Source organism: Boleophthalmus pectinirostris, unplaced genomic scaffold (genome assembly GCF_026225935.1).
Source record: "Boleophthalmus pectinirostris isolate CB_2022bp ecotype Guang Dong unplaced genomic scaffold, ASM2622593v1 HiC_scaffold_7, whole genome shotgun sequence".
NCBI lineage: Eukaryota > Metazoa > Chordata > Actinopteri > Gobiiformes > Gobiidae > Boleophthalmus > Boleophthalmus pectinirostris.
The window spans coordinates 10,772,377-10,791,497 of NW_026571473.1; the positions used below are offsets into that span (position 1 = coordinate 10,772,377).

At 38.5% G+C, this 19,121-nt stretch overlaps 1 protein-coding gene across 3 annotated transcripts in view; it reads left to right on the forward strand.

The window, feature by feature from the left end:
- The window catches only part of kank4 (KN motif and ankyrin repeat domains 4), a 162,518-nt gene that overhangs the window by 89,059 nt on the left and 54,338 nt on the right, over nt 1-19,121 (forward strand). Inside the window, exon 1 of one of the 3 annotated variants that reach the window (XM_055164837.1) lies at nt 11,829-11,943. The exons of 1 other annotated variant lie outside the window; for it this stretch is intronic. The gene's annotated coding sequence lies outside the window, so the exon portion shown is untranslated. Of the gene's footprint in view, nt 1-11,828; nt 11,944-19,121 lie in introns of those variants that run through there. One more of the 3 variants, XM_055164839.1, reaches the window with a different exon arrangement.

The window sequence follows — 19,121 nt, forward strand, 5'->3', positions numbered from 1 at the left end:
TAATGTAATTGAAATGTTGGCTTTTTATTGTGTTTTATTACGCTAATGTTAATAAGAAGCTAAGTTATAGGAGTGTAATTGTAATATAATGTGTGCGTGTGTGTGTGTGTGTGTGCACCTGCCTGGGGACTTCAGATGGAAAGTAGCAGTCTAAATCTGGTGCAGCTCATCTTTTCTTTGGTAAGATTAATGAAGTTCTGCAGGGTCCTGACAAATAAAGAATTAACTACCAGAGCTAATAATGGAAACACTGAGAAATGCTTTTTATTTATTGATATTGGAATATTGTATCATTATATTGGGCCAATATTGTCTGTATTTTGTCTGGGATTTTTCTTGACTCTTGAGTCAAAAGTCATTGCCACTGAACTAAAATAATGCATCTCATGCAGAGAACACTTGATTAATACATTTTAGGATACACAAGCAAATATTCTCTGGAACAGTTATAATATTGGACTACTACTGGTGCATAGTAAAAAAGTAAGTGAACTACATTCACATTACTAAAATTTCAAGCTTGTTTTCGATACTTAAAAATAGACTTGATACCGATTTCCATACCACAATGATAATAAAAACACGCATTTAGACAATATGATTTTATTTTCAGCTTTAAATTGCAGTACTTTCTTGTTACCTTATAATGTGTAAACCCTCAGGGGTCCAGGTAGGTTCCATAGTGGTCCATGGGTGTATACTAGTCTATGTGCTCTTATACTTGTTCTGATAGAGCTCAAGATCATTTTAAAGCTATTCAGGAAAGGTTCATTTCTTCCTGTGAATGTGACTTTTTTAGTGGTGTTTTTAGTATCAAATTAGTATCTAGCTTGGATACTAAGTATTAGTATTAGGGATGTAATAATAACCGAAATATTGTGATATCGTATCATCAAAGTTCTCACAGTAATATCAGGGACCATCACAATATATCGAATTACAAGTCTCTTTGCTTAAATTAAGAGTTATGGTGCAGCAAAAAGACAGGGGGAACTACATAGACTATGATCCTTTGCTCCATTTCAGTGCAGACTACATGAAGAAATAACAGTTCTAAACACTTTTAAGTCTTAGTTCTTTGGATTAAGTCTAGTCAAGGCATTTTAAGAGGAAAAAGGAGCATATTAACAGCCTCCACAAAATATCACACTAAATATCATACCGTGAGGTACCATGACGATATCGTATCATGAGACTTGGATATTGTTACACCCCTAATTAGTATTGTATGATTTTTGATACTTTTGACAACCCTTAATTGCATTTTATTCATTCTAGTCATAGCATTTATTTTCCATTATGCTATTCCTTCAGTTCTTTTTATAAACATTACAAATTATTCCTGGCTCATCTAAATAAAATATATGCATCCTCATTATCTCTCATTGTTCATTAGCGGAGCAATTTGACTCTCTTCCACATTCGTCGCTAATTACTCCATCTTTAATCTCCTTAAAATGTCTGCGTCTCCTGTGTAGCCTTTACTACACTAAGCGCATCCCTTTAAATAAACAAAGTGATTTATGGTGCGACTATGGTGGTGTAAATTACAGCTTTTGCTCCCCTGCCCCAGACTCGCTGGCTTTGTACGCTAAGAAATTACCCACACAAGTTTTACTGCCTTGCTATTTCCGGAAAACGTTTGGCTTTTTAAAGTTATATTTACTGGGCAGGGAATTAGGTCTGGTGGTCTGAGGGATCGGCGCAGACTCGAGATAAGAGATCTGAGCTATTAGCTGAGCAGTTAGCCTATTTAAAGTCAGTTAATTATTCACTTGGTTTACACTACAGAGTTGAGTTTACTCATTAGTCTAGACTTAACCAAGGGTGCAGGGGTGATGCATCAGCAGGTGCACTAGGATGCTTGTAAAAAGGGTCGTTTTGATGGCGACTGGCCCGGTGCAGACCCCATAGAAGCACAGTATGGGGCGGACTTGAAGGAGACTGTCGTAATAGTAATTGGAGTTGTGCACCGTGGGAGTTCACGGTGAGATATTGTACCTTGGGCTACACATGTTAAACTGTGTAACGCACATGGCTTTTGACAGATATGTGAAAGAATAATCAAGCACACACAAGGGATATACTGCAGATTAAAGGTCCTATACTACACAAAATTGACTCTTTTAAGCTGTTACATCATTAAAAACATACCTGGAGTTGTGCTTTTTCATTCCTACATATTTGAGTAATCCTTTATTATTAGTCTGTCTGTATCTCCAAAACTCAAAATGCTCTAATCCACCTTGTAATGTCATGAAGCAGTAGTTTTCAAGCTATTTTTTAACTTTATATCACAAGCGACTGACAATTCCAGGGCTGAAATCATCCAAGTGATTCCAGTGAAGGTGTATGGAGTTTAAAAACACCGTGGAGCTCTCCCTGCATTACGATATGACATCACAAGATGGAACAGAGTGTTTTCCATTTGAGAGAAGAACTAAATATGCAGGATTTGTGTGTTAAACATGTGTGAATGAAACAAAACACAACTCCAGGTATGTTTGTGATGAGGACACATTATAACATAGATTAGAAAATAGCGTAACATGAACCCTTTTCCACTATTCTATTCTTTTTTATTTACCTGTCTGAAGTAGTCAAAAGTATATTTAACCGTAAGGAGGGTTTGAATATTGCTGTGAAAGACCGACAAGGTCACTCAAACATGCATAAACGATTCCGAAAACCACTTCAGGCATGCTTTGATGAGGGAACATTACAGTATGGCTGAAAGCTCAAAAAAGTAGATTTTGCATAATACTCCCTCGTAAAAGTTGGCCCGTTTTAGATAATTTATGCTATTCTATTGATTCTGTTCATGGATTTATCTGTCTGTAATAGTCAAAAGTGGCATACCCCTCACACCAGAGATAGAACTACCTTTCCTGATTTGTTTCAGACAGAGTGTATTGATCCACAGGGGAAATGACTTGGAACTTGGACTGAAAATGGCCCTCGCTCTATATAGCTCTGTAGGTACAATTGCACATTAAGAACAATACTCAAAAGTAAATAGAATAGTGCCAAAATATGAATTAAATAATTATTCATATAAAAAATGCATACAGATATTTACACCTTACTTTTTTACAACACTACTGTACAACTCTATAAGGATTTAACCTGGATAACACATGACTCCTAACTGTTTAAAGCTGTTCCAAAAATCTCTTGTCTAACTATTAGGGTTGTTATCGAAAATGAGATACTAACCAATACTAAAACTAGAGACTCATTTGAGCAAGTATCAGTACTAAATACTGAAAAAGTCACATTCACAGGATCTTGAGCTGTATCAGAACACGTATAAGAGCAAATAGACTCGTATACAGCCATGGACCACTACGGAACCTACCTGGACGACCGAGGAAATTTTAGGGCTAGGGGGCAGAATACGGCTACAGAGCAGCAACAGAAGATTAGTTCTTTTAAGAGCCTGAGTATGAGTGAACACAAGAGACAGTATTTAGAGTTTTTGTGATGTATATTGAAATAAATTAAGCAAATGATACAAAGACAACAAATGAAGAACGAAACAAAAAAATAAAAATCATAATGTTTCTATGATAGTTTAATCCGAGGTATTTTAATCCAGGTTCAAGGTATATATTAGCTCGCCATAAGTATGTCTTTTAGTTGAGTTGAACAATGCAGTGAAGTTCAATTAGAGATGAATCAGTCCATACAAAAACCTGACCTTGAATTCCGGGCTGTAATCGTCTCCCCATGCACGGCCCGTGTTACTAGAACGTGTATGGAGGCGCTAAGTAAGAAGTTTGTAAGATCCATAGTTTTAAAGTTTGGTGGAATTGTTTGCCGACGCCCAGACATTGCCACAGCCACAGGGGAACGGAGGAGGAGGAAGTGACACCGTGACCCTGCAGTGGGGGAAGTAGTGGAAATCAGGGTGACGTGGAACTGACCCGCTACAATAAAAGTGGCTCAGATGTGAGTTACAATAGGGAAGTATAGATGTGCCAGAAGTTTTGAATTAGAGTATTTCATGATGAATGAAATAACTTCAATAAAAAGTAGTTGAGATGTAAGAAACTATTAACATGTGATAGGTGGTATGATTTTACATTACTTTTCAGCATCTTTAATTCAGACTGGTTGAGACCGGTGAGCAGGAATGAGACCAGGACAAGACCGTGATTGAGACCGGGATTGAGACCGAGACTGAGACCAGGACTAGGACCAGTTTAGTCCTGGTTTAGTCCTGGTTTAGACCTGTTTTTTTATCTGAATTTGGCAACTTGAATTTTTTTCAATCTGAATTTCTCAACTTGAATTTTTTTCAATCTGAAATTCTCAACTTAAATTTTGTCATTCTGAATTAAAGATGCTGAAAAGTTATGTAAAATCATACCCACCTGTCACATGTTAATGCTTTTATTCCTACTATTTTTTATTGAAGTTATTTCATTCATCATGAAATATTCTAATTCAAAACTTCTGGTGGAGGAGTTCAAGTATCTCGGGGTCTTGTTCACGAGTGAGGGAAGGACGGAACGTGAGATTGACAGGCGGATCGGTGCAGCTTCGGCAGTGATGCGGTCGCTGTATCGGACCGTTGTGGTGAAGAGGGAGCTGAGTCGAAAGGCGAAGCTCTCAATTTACTGGTCAGTCTTTGTTCCTACTCTCACCTATGGTCATGAGCTCTGGGTAGTGACCGAAAGGACGAGATCGCGGATACAAGCGCTCGAAATGAGTTTCCTCCGCAGGGTGGCTGGGCGCTCCCTTAGAGATAGGGTGAGGAGCTCAGTCACACGGGAGGAGCTCGGAGTAGAGCCGCTGCTCCTCCACGTCGAGAGGAGCCAGTTGAGGTGGCTCGGGCATCTGTTCCGGATGCCTCCTGGGCGCCTCCCTCGGGAGGTGTTCCGGGCATGTCCCGCGGGAGGAGGCCACGGGGAAGACCCAGGACACGCTGGAGGGACTATGTCTCTCGGCTGGCCTGGGAACGCCTCGGGGTCCCCCCGGAGGAGCTGGAGGACGTGTCTGGGGTGAAGGAAGTCTGGGAGTCCCTGCTTAGGCTGCTGCCCCCGCGACCCAGCCCCGGATAAGCGGACGAAAATGGGTGGATGGATGGATGGAAAACTTCTGGCACATCTGTACTTCCATAGATTACACACATATAACACTACGTAGAGATATAAAAGAAAGGTACTACATTCTATTGTCTAAATAAAGAGTGCTTTTTGTCTGTTTCTTAGTGTTGAAATCGATCGAGTTTGAAATTTTAGTATCATGGCAAAACTTCTAACTATGTCCTACTCCATCTATAATTAAACTAAATTAATTTATTTCACACCAATTTTTCATGTCAGGCATTTGCTGAGAAGTAAACAAACAGGGCTTACTAACACTGGGAAAAAGAAATTCAACCATTCACTGTTCATTTTGGAGCAAGAAAAAAAAATACCACTTTTTACTAGTAAGTCTTTTCTTTGGCTGCATGGGTGTGTGTCTAGTAGAGTCGTGAATCTTTCAAGGCATTTCTCTTCACCACAAACACCTCCCCTGCCTCCTCTCCCTCCTCCTCCTTCTCTCCCTCTCCTCTGCTGAGGTTAAGGGGTCTCTCCACTCGATAAGGGAAGAAAATGAGGTGGGCAGGTGAGTCTTGTCCACTCTATTTTCTGTCACTCTTCAACCAAATAGCTCACTAATTCATAATACCTAACCAGTCCTAATTATATTTTCATAGCTGCCGTGTTTTGACCTCCTACGTATTATTGTTATGCTTTTTCTCAGGTCTATTTTAGTCGGCTTGAACTGGGGATGCATGTGTCTGCTGGGAAGTGTAATGACAAAGTGTGAATGAGTAGGAGGGGTGGAGAGATGGAGAATAGGTTTTTTTTTTGTTTTTTTTTTTGTCTTTCTTTTAAAAACCAATACAGTGGGTAATCGTCAGCCAGCTCTAGAAGAAGCCCCTCAATGTGTACTCAATAAAGCGTCTCAGATTGCACATGTCAGATTATGTGTGTGTGCATGGCTGTGTGCAGGCGGGCGGAAGTGGAGCTGGAAGGGCTGTCATTGAGAGAAGATCAATACACTGTGAATGCATAATGTTGTGTTATTTTAACTATTCTTGCTTGCATGAATAGTGGAGCTTTAGTGTAGGGACCCGTGTTGACTTGAGGCCACGTTGCTGTCGATGTCATCTAGGATTTTTATCATCTTCAATCAGAGAAGAAAAAAATAGCAGAGAGGAGAGATTTGCATGCAACAAACAATGGTGTTGAATATATGTTTTTCCTATGCATTCATGTTTTGTATGGAGCTCAACACCGACTGTCCACTCAGGTTCCAGAAGACTTCCAGACTTTTTGAAAATGTAAAATATTAAGAGTTAAAAGGCATCACAGAGGCTAACCAGCTCACAGAAACTAATATCCATATGTTTTATGTCCAAAAAGCAAATTTAAAATGAAAGATTCTGCAAAATGCTTTAATAACTTGGTGATTAGCCTTGAGCAAGCTTTCAAACTTTTAATATTAATAACTTTCAGAAAGTCAAATGTATGAGAGATGGTCAATATCGTATAGTCTAGTAGAGCTCAGTGATTTGCGAAAAGTATCTAATTGTAATTTTTCTGACAAGCAGTTTGATTAAATCTAAGATTTATGTTTTTAATTAGAGATGGGACAAGATTTCGTGCCACAAGATCTTGCGAGATCAAATTGCCACAAAATTGTGCACACATGAGACAAATGATTGAATGCGATAAAAAATTGAGTTAAGTACTTGAGAGCTACGTTTTTTGAGAAGCTGTCATCCCAAAGAGCAGCGCTATAATGACAGCAGAAATATTAAATAAAGTAAATAAAAAATGGTGAGGCCAAAATTGGAAACTGAATTACACAATTCATTTAGTATAATGATAGTAGAGTAGTAATGATAATGTCAAAATCTCATCTTGTCTCATTCTCATAGTCTCATTTTGTGGAAATTGCATCTCGTCCTACCCCTATTTTTAATGCTAGGATTCTGTTCAAAGTTCATTTGAGCGCGTCCAGAAGAATTAGCAAAAAGACTGACCAATGAACTGACAAACTCATACAAGAATCACATGCATTTCAGAACATGTTTGTACAGTTCAAAGCTACAGAGTTAGTCATATTTTATGCAAAGTAAGAGAGGATATTTTGTTATGCTACATCAAACATTGCAGCCTTTGTCATTTGCTAATTGTGTTCATTCAAATGGCGATGAATCTTGCAGCCATATATAGTTTCGTGATTTGATTTTTGACTGGTATTTAGCCTTGGTTTAGTCTAAATTTTGTCTTACTCTTTAATATTGGATATTGTTTTACTGTAATGTAATTTTCTTACTATTATTTGTTAATGCAGCACTCAACATTAAGGCGTACACACATATCTCCTATCATGCAGCCCCACCTTTATACAGCTTGGCCCAAAATCAGTATTTGGTGACATTGGCTGACTTAGTGCTTAGAACGCACACCCGACTTATAGATCAGCAGTTCAATTCCCATTCTGCCCACTGTTGTTGTGCCCTTAACCATGACATGAGTGACTGAGGCTGATGGTGCAGATTGGCAGTCTTGCTTCCTTCAATCTACCCGAGAACAGCTACTTACCCTGACTGATTGTGGCAGATTCATGCATTTTATAACACTTTGAGCATTTTGAAAAGCACCATATAAATCACTCTGTAAATCCAGCCTTATTAGATTCAAATGTTTCTAGTGCGAACAATTTAGCTTGTCTACCATCTGCTGAAGTCTGCCTATGCTTATCTGTAATGAATTTTGAGTTTCTTACTGAATATAATTATTTCATTATTCAGTGAATCTTAGTATCTTGTCCTCACAGTTAAACCACAAAATGCTCATAGTCTGTACTTGTTATTTCACACACCATGGGTTGTGTTTGCATCTTCAAGGCTCCATGCTAATATCCATTTGCCCTTGCACCGCTGAATTATTTCAATGTATGCATAAAGGCACCTTTATAGTGTTGGCTGCGTAATGTAGTGATTAATGAGCCTGTTCGATTTCCACTGAAGTTGCCCGGTGTTAGCATACAGTGTAAAGCTGAAGCTATACATTAGGAATAATAGGGCATCTGAGCGGTGTTTGTTTGTGCTGTCTGTGATTAGGTGTGAATGGAGGCAGATGTAATGTGACATGGCAGCTGTGTGCAGATCTATGGAGCCCTCCTAACAAACAAACACCTCTAAAACAGTGAATTCAGTCTGATGTACCTCTCTAGCCGTTTTACTTTAATTAATGCGTAAATTAAAACATCAAAATAATCTTTAAAGGTGCATTATCTTTCTAGTGAAGGATAAGCCACATGTTTGTCTCCGTGTTTTTTACCTATTTATTTAGCATTTATTTAATTATGGGTGTTTTATGCAGATGAATGTTGTAGTTGTGTCCTCGGGCAAGACACTTAACAGCTTCGCCCCCAATATCGGTGTATGAATGTATGAAATGTGTGTGAATGAGTGCTTTCTTGAGCTAAAGCGCTTTGAGTGCCCTGGAGGTGGAAAAGCGCTATATAAAAATGTGACCATTTACCATTTTCTGTGTTGGCGTCAAGGGATTTTTTTTACTACACAGACAGTCCTCGTGGAAATGAGCAGGATTCCCTAGTAACTACATTTGATTTCTGTCTGCAACCACATGGGCATCAAATACTGCCAACACTCTCTTTGCTAAGTATAATCCAAGCAGGGTCGCCTCTCCATAGTAACTTGGGAAATAGATATGTTTAATGTCTTTTTTTTTTTTACTCAGTTGGAATGCCCCTTGAGATGTGCCATCTCATTTTCGAGGGGGTCCAAAAAAACAAAAAATATAAAAAATGGCACAATACAATACAACACAGTACAATACAATACAATACAATAGACAGAATACAAAACTTACAGGTTTACATTACAAAACAAACACACACATGCCTACATACACTCACAGATAGACTTGCTCCTTTATGCACTCCTCTCAACTCCTGCAATCAGTACCTGATTTATAAAAAGAAAAAAGTAGTGTACTTTATATAACAATGAAATAAAGAAATTAAAAATAATAATAGAACAAACTGAAAAATTAAAAATTAAAAAGACAAACTAAAAACATAAACAAGGAGTTTTGAGATATGAAAACGAAGATGATTTAAATGAATTGAAAGATGTTAAAGTTCTTAAGGGTGTGGGTAATCTATTTCAGTCTGAAGGGGCTTTTTACTGAAATGATCTGTGTCCAACTTCTTTGTAGATTCGGGGAACAGAAAAAGTGGGACAGTGGGTTCTTCTAAGTGAATACGACAATGTTACTGGGAATAAATATTGATGTAGATAAAGGGCACAGTTAAAGTAAATAAATGTTAAAATTAGTTGAATTCAGTGAAATTGACATATTGTCATACTGTGGAACATTCAAGGCAAAGTAGAATTTTGGCAGACCTTCAAACAAGAAGGTTACATAATGCACATTTAATATATCAACAAATTTGGCTGATAATTTAGTTAGAAATAAGACAGAAACATGGTTTTTCAACATAGCCTAGTAGATAATGCTAAATTACCTGTTTTAAAAGAATCGTTTAAAGAGCTATTTTCTGCCCCCCCTCTGAGTTCACCACATGAAAGTGCCTGTAGTGATTTATTACGTTTCATCACGCCCGCCTTGACACCACATTCACTAATCACCCTGGGGCAAGCATTGGTTTTCCAGATTTGCATGGATTGGAACAAGATGTAATATTGATTTTTAAAGGTGCACTGTGTAACTTTTTTGGAGCGGGTCTGCAACCTGTTTGTCTCCATGAAGATGATAACGCTTTGGTTTAAATTATCCACAGTGTTGTATTAAACTAATCTGTCTTACATGTATTCAACTACAGGTGTTATTTATTGCTCTAAATATCTTTAAAAATGTGAATTCTTACTGTGAGTGTGGTCGCTTCTCCTCACATTTAACCAGTTACTTGGCTTACAAATATCCATGAAGACACTTAATTTTATGGCCAAGCTATAGCACATTCTAGGCACATCTCCATGAAGACAAGCAGGTGACGGTGACAGAGCACCTTTAAGCACTTGTTGGTGTAGTCAGCGTACATTCAGCTTGGATAAATATAGGTATGGTAACATGCTGCTATTTCGACATGCTGTTATTTTGACATTGACGTCTAATTATCAGAGGGGTCATAAACATTATTTTTCAAGTGTCCCATTGTTTCGACATTTTTTTTTTTTTTTCATTGTCAGAGTAGCGGCATTTACTATTTTTCAAACATACTGCTTTTCCGACATGAATAATATTAATGTGAGAGCCTATTATACTTTGCGCTCCCATATATCATGTTGGGCTGGTGTAAAGCACTTGATCAGAGAATACTTGGGCCACATAGGATATCAGACAGTGGGAAAATGTCCTAACCGATAGCCGTGGGAAACAGTCATGCATTTTGAAAAAGAGCATAGGCCAGTCTTCGGGAAAATATCTAATCTAAAACAGAGGCTGCATGGTCCCTTTGTGCTTCATTCATTTCATCATGAAGGCGATCTGCGGAGAACACCATATATGACGTGTTGGAAGAGCGATTAGGGATGGGCATTTGATAAAATTTTCTTAATTGGTCGTCGGGAAAATTAACGAACGATTTTCGATTAATCATTAACGTTTTTTTATATTTATATTAAAATGATCATCATTATTATTACTAATCTACCTAAATAAACTCAACATTACAACTTGTAAACCATAACGACTATAGAGTCACATCAGTCCATTTGAGTCCATTGTGCAGCTTTGCGCACATTTGTTTACGTTTTACAGAAATTAAACTTAAAACCGCATGGCTCATTTGCATAAACTATAAGAGCTGAAAAAACAAACAAACAGCTCTTTCCTTGGACTAAAGGACACGACTCAGTGGAATATGAGTGTTCTTTCTGTGACAGAGGGATGTTGATGATGATGATGGTGAGTCTGTTCTGTGTGTGAGTCGTATTGGAGTTGGTTCATGTTTTCAGAGATCAGACGTGTGCAGGTCTGAGCTCTTTATTTAACTCTTCATTTCTCTCACTTTATTTATGTTGGTCACTTTATTTTGGCTACTGTTGTGATGAAAAGCCTGAAAAGTGTTTGTCTTTTGGATGCATGCACACTCAACTTTATGTTGCAGATACTGTGTATACATGCACCATGACGAAACCCGATCATAACCGGGATACTGATCAATTATCAATTATCAATTAGTCGACTAATCATGCCCATCCCTACTAGAGATACTAAAAAGTGTTGGAAAACCGGCACGTCTAAATAAAGACATGTCGTAATAGTCGGCAGAACCCTGTAGCTATAATCAGACATAAAAGCGTGATCATGTACATTACTGATTTACACTAATTATTATTTTATGAAAATCCACCTCCTCCGCAAACTCTTACTGTCTTATTCCGCTCTTTATCTCTCATCCACATCTGTTAGCAATGTCATACAGTTATAGTCACATATCCCACATGCTAATTAGCGGTAGCAGTTACTCTCCCATCCACAACAGTACCCACGAGGGGAAGTAGCTGTGTAGTGCTAACACCGGCTACGGGGCTTTGGCTGTGCACGAGGATGAATAATAGATGCCGTGTCACTTCCTTTATCGCTAATGAAAGCTAGCAGCTGCTCCTCTAGCTAAAATACCACCATGAGCGAGGAGAGTTTGAAAAGACGACGTAGTTTGGGTCTTTGTGGATGGGGCTGAAGCAATGGGGTGATACAGGAAGATAAGAAAACAGTTGCAGGGTGGCGTTGGTTATCTCTTCCTCAACAGATAAATGGTGGCTAACGCTAAGGCCATGTCCACACTAATGCAGATAAGGCAGCGGAGGCTACAGTAACAGACAGACAGTGGACAGTGCAGAGACGTCTTCAGTTTGCAGTTTGCAGAGTCTTGGATTTGGAGGTAAACAAGGAAAAGAACCCAGAATTTGACCTAATTGCATTGCTTATTCTAACTTTAAAGGTGCATTGTGTAACTTTTTGGTTGGTTCACCTGCTTGTTTTTATGGATATGTCATTGCTCTGCCTGGAATGTTTCACAGTTTGACATAAAGCAACTCTACGTTTTATTCAGTTACAGGTAGTTTTAGAGCTCAAAAATAGCTAGACAAACAGGCTTTCTGGGTCGCCTCTCCACAGATCTGACCTGTAACATGGTCTGATTTGGTCTCCATGAAGCTATAAAGGTTTAATGCCATACTATGCAACATTCCAGACAAAGCAGTAGCATCTCCATGGAGAATTGAACCAGAATTGTTACGCAATGGACCATGTAACTTTTTGATGAGACTTTGCAACACGCTTGTCTCCATGGAGATGTAATTGCTCTACCTGACTTTTATCTTCAATCATAGATGTTTTTATTGCTCAGAAATACACTGATAAACATGCATCCTTACTGAGAGGGGGCTCGCCTCTCCACAGATCTGACCTCATGCTTGTCTCCATGGAGATAGATAAGTTCAGTGTGATACTGTGGAACATTCAGGTAAATCAATAACATCTTCAAGCAGGTGGCAGCAGACCCTCCACTGGAAAAGTCTAGAGGCAGAATGTGTATTGATACTTTGCAGTGATTTTGCGCTGCAGGTGTTCTACATGTAGTTGCCATGGAGACACAATGCATGCATTAGCAAAAAGTGCCAAACATTTTTTAAGATAGTTTGTAGACTCCAGAAAAAAACACAAAATGGACTTAAACAACACAGGAGCTTGTGATCACTACGAGCGTGCATGGTTTTGTTTAGTGTGTTTGATTTTCAACAAAAATGTGAGATTGACTAACTGAAAAACTGTTGGCTAATAGTATCTAGTGTGTGACTGTAATATTATGTGTGTTAGATTTGTTTAACAGCACAAATCATCTCCCTTGTTGCAGTTCCAACTAAGCCAGTTCTGTCTGGTCAGATTATGTTAAAACAAAGCTCAGATTAGTCTAACTTGATTAACAGACCTTCAGAGTGAACTAGCATCACACTAGAGAATGTTGGAAAAAGCTGCAAAATATCACTACACACATAATGTTAAGCTATTTGTGCTGAGAAATTACTCTTAGACTTAATTAAAAATTGAAAACTTGGCAAATGCTGAATCCTATTATACTGCCTATATTAAGCTCCAAATGTGATTTTAATTGTCACATATTATGAAAACAGAAAAACTGATTATGCACTTTCTGTGGGTGGTTGAGTCAGGACCATAACTGAATAACTGGAATGTAAAGCGGGCACTTAAATACATTCATTCACTCTGCAGCTCTTTCTGCAGGTGGCAATTTTCCCATTGTATTTGATGTACTTTCACAGTGTGTAATGATAGCGATAATTGAATCCAGGAAACTACCACTTATGTTCTGAGCTTTGCACCTGAAATACATTAATGTAATATTTGGGTTTAGCTGACGCTGGACTCGACCACCCGTACCACAAGTTAATCTTTTCTCCAAACACACATTATCGCTATGAAAAGCCATTTTATTTAATAGCACACTGCACAATTGGATACAGATTTATTTCTACTAACCATCAAAATATGCATACTACGCTTTCTTCAGTGTAGCAGCTTAGTCAGCGACACTTGAAAAAAAAGGCAGTTACTATGTATTTGCATTAGTTTTGTGTACTTAGAACTGGGGATGTCCAAAAGTGATACCCAGATATGATGTTAAAACTAGTATTGAAACTGAATACTGATTTAAACTGGTATTGATACTGAAGAAAAATACATAAATAGGACAAAATCAGCCCCTTTGTGATTATTTTTTTAATGATCTGGATCGATATCAGAACTATTAAGTTTGATGGTATTAGTATTTAAATTATAATTGTGATGAAAATTACATTAAATTGCAAATTGTAAATTAGAAATGTAAATTATGAGGTAATGAGAGTTCAGTAAAATACTCAAACTTGCATGGATGCATCTAAAACCTCTTAAGGCATGTTTTTGATGAGGAATCACAAAAAAAAAAAGAAAAAAATTGCATGATGCCCCCTCTTTAGCAGTAAAAAAGTATTGTGACGAGAGATTGACTGCTATGCATTTTTTCATTGTTTAGAATCCAGTTGTTTAGAATCCAGAGGAACCAATAGCCGATGACCTCTGCTGATATTTTTGGGCTGTAGAACCTGTTCAGTAGCCAGACTGGCGCCACCTAGTGCCTTCCCTCAATTTCATTTCTCTCCACCGACTAGGTCAGAAATCGGAATACACTAGACGGTTTGCAAGAACCCCAGAGGTGTGAGTCCAGGCACCAGCCAATCAGCAAAGAGCCTTACATTCTGTGTTGGCAATGATTCCTGAGATCGAGGATTTAAAGTTGGAACAAAGAGAATATTTGGTGAAGTATATCAAGGGGAAAGAAGTTATTGCCGTTCTTCCTACAGAATTTGGAAAAAGCTTAATATACCAGTTAGCCCCGTTAGTGGCACATTACATACATCATGACCAAATACCAGCGATTGGTTAAATTAAAAAAGTACCTGCCTACAGTCAAGTGAACGAATCCTAATGCTGTGAGGTCAGACAGTCTCCACGAACTGAAACTGATGAATCAGGCTACCTATTTCCCCAAACTATCAAATTAAACTTTAGTACAAACTCATTCACAATCTTCTTTTTACTACAGAGTGTGTAAAGAGCCTTGCAGTGCTATTTTTGCAGTGCCCTCTTTGGACTAAAAAGTTCAAATATAGATTAATACATATATTTTTCATGCATATTTAGGCAGCTGGTTGAGTGAAACAAAATATCAAACTCTTTGGGAGATTTTTAGTTGATAAACTAAAAAGGTCGATACACTAAAAAGCCGACCTAATGTATCAGCCAAACGATATTTTGGTCTAACTCTATTTGTGACACCAACCTTTATATTAGTTAGTGTTCTTCTATTTTTACTTGCCACTAATTTCCAGCATTCTGTCCAGTCTGATAATAAAAAATTCCAAATTACATTCCTTGCTTTAGTTTTCTGTCTGTCTCTTTTCTCACTTCTACTTGTTCAAAGCATCTCTGTAACAACTCTGGCAGCTGTGAAGTCCTCTCAGCCTGTCAGGGAAAACTCAGGGTCGAAGGGTCCGTGTGCGTTCTGGGTCAGTGCAGCGTAGGTACCTTTTTGATCTGAGCTGAAACACAACGTTCTATTTGCCTTTTTATGTTCAACAAAGAGCTCCCCCAGATGCACAAATACAATACTTTTCCTTCATACCTCTCCATTGTTCATTTTGTGTTTGGAAGATGTCTTTTGTTCCTTCTTCACAATAAACTGCACACAGAATTGTATTATCTAGTGGTTACATGTGCTACCCTATTTGTAGTTGGTTTCTAATTAACAATTTCATGAATAGAGCACATCTGCAGACTTTGTCCAATCTAATTATGTCTGGGTTGAGAAACAAGCCTCGTGAAATACTATGACCTAGCTGAACACAGGAATACAATACGCTACAGCAGTGATTCTCAAATGAGGATGTCTATATCAAATTTTAGTGTTATGATAATTGTTCAATAAAGTGCCAGCCAGCAGTGGTTTTGTTCCATTGTGTAATATTATGTGTCTGATTTCGGACAGGTTTTCTCTAGTTATTATGTTTGAAATGTCCTGGTTACAGGGCCCATATTGTGCTATTTTCTCATCTATGTCATTATGTTTTTTCCTCACAAACATACCTGGAGTTGCATTTTCTTTCATGCACACGTTTTTAACACTAAAACCCTGCATATTTAGGCTGAGTTCTTCTCTCCAACAGAAAGCACTCTGTTCCACCTTGTGATGTGATGTGGTAATACAGGAAGTGCTTCACTGTGTTTTTAAATCCCATATATCTTCAGTAGAATCATTTGGATGATTTCGGCTCTGGAATTAGCTGTTAATAGTTGTTAACTTGTCAGTCTCATGCTCCATCCTCCATTCACTCGTGAACAAGACCCGGAGATACTTGAACTTCTCCACTTGAGGAAGGGACGTGGTTGCTGTATTGAACTGTTGTGATGAAGAGGGAGCTGAGCTGAAGGGCAAAGCTCTCGATTTACAGGTCAGTCTTCATTTGTCTCCTCACCAGTGGTCATGAGCTTTGGTTGATAACGAAAAGGACAGGAGCGCTGATACAAGCGGTCAAAATGAGTTTCCTCCACAGGGTGGCTGGGTGTTCCCTAAGAGATAGAGTAAGGAGCTCAGTTACACGGGAGGAGCTTGGAATAGAGCCGCTGCTCCGCCACATCGAGAGGAGCCTGAGGAGCTGAGGTGGTTTGGGCATCTATTCCGGATGCCTCTTGGGCGGCTCCCTCAAGAGGTGTTCCAAGCGTGTCCCACTGGGAGAAGGCCCCGGGGAAGACCCAGGACAGGCTAAGGGAACTATGTCTCTTGGCTGACCTGGGAACGCCTTGGGGTTCCCCTGGAGGAGCTGGAGGAAGTGTCCGGGGTGAGGGAAGTCTGGGAGTCGCTGCTTAGGCTGCTGACCCAGCCTGGATAAGGGCTAGAAAATGGATGAATAGTTGTTAACTTGCTACCACTACCACTACATGACATCATAATGTGACAGAGCATTTTGAGCTTTGGCGATGTAGACAGACTAATATAATAATAAAGGCATACTCAAACATGTGTGAATGAAACAAAACACAACTCCAGGTATATTTTTGATGAGATAACAACATTCTAACATGGCTAAAAGCTCACAAAAGTCAATTTTGTGTAATATAGGACCTTTCAATAAAGTGACAGCTTTAGTCACTTGTGTTTTTGTTTTATTATGTAATATTATGTCTCTGATTTTTGAAGAGGTTACCTACAGTTATTATCCTTGAATAGTCCTGATTTTGTTCTGTTTTAGTTTTGGTTAAGGCCTTGTTGTGTCAAGGGATGTGAGCCTATTACCTAGCAGACAGATTTATGTGTAGCACTCTCGATTCAGCTTTTGCACATTATCAATCTTGGATGGCAATCGGGATAAGACAGAACATTGCTGATTGGGCAAAGCGTCCCAACAGCTCATCAAGCCAAGAAATCTAACTTTTATTAAACCCAGTTGAGTTCTTTCTCATCCACAAATTCAAAGTGTGTTTTCTGTTTGGGCGAAAAACTCATCCTAAATATGCAAGATTTGTGTTAAACATATGCGTATGAAAAAACAAAAAACACAACTCCAGGTATGTTTGTGATGAGGAAACAGCATTATAACATAGATCAGAAAATAGCATGATATGAACACTTTAAAAGAAGTCCTTAATTCTATTTTGTTTTGGTTTGTTTGTGCTCTTCACCTTTAACTTCCACATTACAATGCTGCTCTATGATTGGTCCTATCTCAATTCATCTTCCCGTACAAGATAATTATCCGCTTAGTCAATGAATGAACAAAACAGAACAAAATGCGCTCCCCAAGGCCCAATGATGTGATTTTTGGTGTGTGCAGTTTGGGTCACACACAGGTTCAGCTCATAGACAGACTGAAAAGATTTGAGAGCTCTTCTAGTCCCACGCCTCACCCACACAGGCTTTTACTCTTTAGTCAACCAAGAATATTAGCTGAACAGCCTTAGTTTTGACATTTTTTGTAGATAATAATATTTTTACCTTCATTTTGACAAGGTTTAGTGCATAATATTATACTTTGAGTGCCAAATTTTGAGGTGGCATAGTTCTTTAAGTCTTTGTTATATCCTAATACAGTGATGCTGATGAAGTTTAAAGGGCCCACATTATGCTGTTTTCTGATCTATGTTATATCGTTTCTCATCAAAAACATACTTGGAGTTTTCTTGTACTCATACATGTTTAACACACAAACCTTGCATATTTAGGCTGTGTTCTTTCCACCTTGTGATGTCCTGTGGTAATACAGGAAGTGCTCCACTGTCTTTTTAAACTCCGTACACCTTCACTAGAATCACTTGAATAATTTCAGACCTGGAATTGCTAATCTCTACTGAACTAAAGGTTAAAAGTAGCTGTTGACTTGAAAGCTTTGGAGATGTAGAATGCTCAAACATGTGTGAATGAATGTTTTTGAGGAATTAACAACATTGTAACATAGCTTACAGCTCACAGGAGTTTTGAGTAATATAGGACCTTTTAAAAAGTCACCCCACTACAGCAGACTAGAGAACTAAACTGAATAAAATGAGCAGCCTTTATGTAAAATGCCACAGAACTACCACTGTTACCACTCTGTATTCTTCTATACTTAGTGTGAGACAGTCTGGGGGTGCTGTGAACCAGCTGTGTTCAAATCGCATTTTGGAGTCAGAGGAATTGATCTATTCTTGCCAAGCACCGTGCACTATCACATATACTCTCTCAGTTCATCTCTCATCCCACATCGCTCCATACACTTCCCAAATGTCACTGAATTAGCTTGACTTTGCTGCCCAAGCCTGTCATTATGCAAAACAGTCACCTGCAGTTCTCAAGATTGACTAATTGTACCATCCATTACAACACAGACAGATCTAATTTTGGGAACAGATCTTCTAAATTTGGTTAGAAATAATAACTGGTGTAACTGTAATTGAAGGCTTGACTGAAATCACTACTTTTAAAGGTGCGTGTGGAGGGCCAGCCATCTTGTTGTTATAGTTTTGCCTGGAATGTTCCTCAGTATGTCAGAACAAACTCAAGGTATGTTTGTGATGAAGAAACATTATAACATAGATCAGAAAACAACCTAATAGGGCCCTTCAATGCCGTATTGTGGAACATTCCAGGCAGCGCAACGCCATCTCCATAGAGACAAGGAGGCGGATGTCAGATCGTCAGCCTAAAGGAGCTTATTTTCACAGCGTTCTGAATGTATTATACTCCAGGTGTTTGCAAGAGGTAAACCCGATTAGTGAAAGCCTTCCATGGTTCATCTCAATTACATTTTAGTCAAAGGATTGTTATATAAATGGTTTGATGATGAAATGAATGAAAAATACACATACCTGCTGTGAAAGGTTCGACTAAATCTGACATTCATTTGCTAATTCGCTTTGGGCTGGGAGAGGGGCTACAGGGAGCGCTTTGTATTATACTGCCTTCATCTTTGCTCTACTTTTGTGTTTCTAGGCACGATTTAGCTGTCTTTTTTTATTAACAAAATA